The sequence below is a fragment of the Hordeum vulgare genome, chromosome 4H (genome assembly GCF_904849725.1).
Source record: "Hordeum vulgare subsp. vulgare chromosome 4H, MorexV3_pseudomolecules_assembly, whole genome shotgun sequence".
Lineage (NCBI taxonomy): Eukaryota > Viridiplantae > Streptophyta > Magnoliopsida > Poales > Poaceae > Hordeum > Hordeum vulgare.
Window position 1 is genome coordinate 571,362,042 of NC_058521.1, and position 2,758 is coordinate 571,364,799.

Sequence of the window (2,758 nt, forward strand, 5' to 3'; positions counted from 1 at the left end):
CTTCTCCTAACGTGATTTCCATGAACGTTACACCTGAGGCGGAATCCAAGATATTTCTAGAAGCGAAATTCAAGCCAGCGTAAAAGATTTGAATAATCATCCAAAGGCTCAAGCCATGAGCGGGATAATTTCAAATCATTAATTTCATTCTCTCCCAAGCTTGTGCAACATCTCATGATCAAGTTGCTTGAAATTCATGATATCATTACGGAGAGAGATGATCTTAGCCGACGGAAAATACTTGGATATATAAGCATGTTTGCACTTATCCCAAGAATCGATACTATTTTTGGGCAAAGAAGAAAACCAAGTTTTTGCGCGATCTCGCAGCGAGAAAGGAAAAAAGCTTCAATTTAATCACGTCATTATCAACATCTCTTTTCTGCTGCATATCGCAAAGCTCAATGAAGGTATTGAGATGCGATACGGCATCTTCACTAGAAAGGCCAGAGAATTGCTCTTTCATAACAAGATTCAGCAAAGCGGCATTGATTTCGTATGACTCCGCACTAGTGGCTGGAGCAATCAGAGTACTAATAAAATCATTATTATTAGTATTCGAGAAGTCACAAAGCTTGGTGTTTTCGTTCATGGTGACTTCAGCAAGCAAGCAAGCACACGAGCAAAAAAAAAGCGGGCGAGAAAAAGGGCGAACGAAAAAGGCGAACGAAAGAGGCAAATTGATGAAGTGGGGGAGAGGAAAACGAGAGGCAACTGGCAAACAAAGTAAATGCAAGAGATGAGTTTGCGACACTTACTTGGATGAGTTCTTGACTTGATCTTCCTCCCCGGCAACGGCGCCAGAAATCCTTCTGCTACTTCTCAAACAACAGCGCCAGAAATTGACACGTTGACGAAGATTGGGCTTGCGTTGGTTTTTCCCTTGAAGAGGAAAGGGTGATGCAGCACAGGAGCAGTAAGTATTTCCCTCAGTTTGAGAACCAAGGTATCAATCCAGAAGGAGGGTCTCGTCAAGTCCAGAGTACCTACGCAAACACAAACAAACTTGCACCCAACGCTTCAAAGGGGTTGTCAATCCCTTCAAGATTGTTTGCAAAACTGAGATCTGAAGGCGGAAAGTGCAACGAAGTAAAGAGTGTAAGGCTGAAAATATGGTGTGGAGTAAACCCTCGGGGCCATAGTGTTCACTAGAGGCTTCTCTCAAAATAGCAAATATTACGGTGGGTGAACAAATTACTTTCGAGCAATTGATTGAACCGCGCAAAGTCATGACGATATCTAAGGCAATGATCATACATATAGGCATCACGTCCGAGACAAGTAGACTGATACTTTCTGCATCTACTACTATTACTCCACACATCAACCGCTATCCAGCATGCATCTAGTGTATTGAGTTCATGACGAACAGAGTAACGCTTTAAGCAAGATGACATGATGTAGAGGGATAATCTCAAACCAATGATGAAAACCCCATCTTTTTACCCTTGATGGCAACAACACGATACGTGCCTCGCTACCCCTTCTGTCACTGGGTGAGGTCACTGCGCGGTATGAACCCAAAACCAAGCACTTCTCCCATTGCAACAATCATAGATCTAGTTGGCCAAACAAAACCCACAACTCGAAGAGAATTACAAGGATATGAAATCATGCATAAGAGAGATCAGAAGAAACTCAAATAAGATTCATAGATAATCTGATCATAAATCCACAATTCATCGGATCTGGACAAACACACCGCAAAAGAAGATTACATCGGATAGATCTCCATGAAGATCATGGAGAACTTTGTATTGAAGATCCAAGAGAGAGAAGAAGCCATCTAGTTACTAGCTATGGACCCGTAGGTCTATGGTGAACTACTCACGCATCATCGGAGAGGTCATGGTTTTTATGGAGAAGCCTTCCGTGTCCAAATCCCCCTCCCGGCAGGGCACCAGGACGTGTGATACGTCTCCATCGTATCTACTTTTCCAAACTCTTTTGCCCTTGTTTTGGACTCTAATTTGCATGATTTGAATGGAACTAACCCGGACTGACGTTGTTTTCAGCAGAATTGCCATGGTGTTGTTCTTGTGCTGAAATGAAAGTTCTCGGAACATCCTCAAAATTTACGGAGAATTTTTCTGGAAAATATGAAAAATACCTGCGCAAAGATCCACTCGAGGGGATGGGCCAGTGGGCCACAAGCCCTGTTTCCGCGGCCACCCCCCTGGCCACGGCAACCAAGCTCGTGGGTCCCACGTGGCTCTGTCGCCCCCAACTCCAGCTCTATAAATTCAGTCGCCCAGAAAAAAAATCAGAAGAGCAAATTTTGTTGCGTTTGCGATACGGAGGCGCCGCCACATCCTGTTCTTTATCTGGAGGACAGATCTGGAGTCCGTTTTGGGCTCTAGAGAGGGGAAATCGTCGCCATCATCATCAACAACCTTCTTCCCTCTCCAATTCCATGAAGCTCTTCATCGTTCGTGAGTAATCTATTCGTAGGCTCGCTGGGCGGTGATGAGTAGGATGAGATCTATCATGTAATCGAGTTAGTTTTGACGGGGATTGATCCCTAGTATCCACTATGTTCTGAGATTGATGTTGCTACTACTTTGCCATGCTTAATGCTTGTCACTAGGGCCCGAGTGCAATGATTTCAGATATGAAATTATTATGTTGTCACCAATATATGTGTGTTTTAGATCTGATCTTGCAAGTTGTAGTTACCTACTATGTGTTATGACCCGGCAACCCCGGAGTGACAATAACCGGAACCACTCCCGGTGATGACCATAGTTTGAGGAGTTCA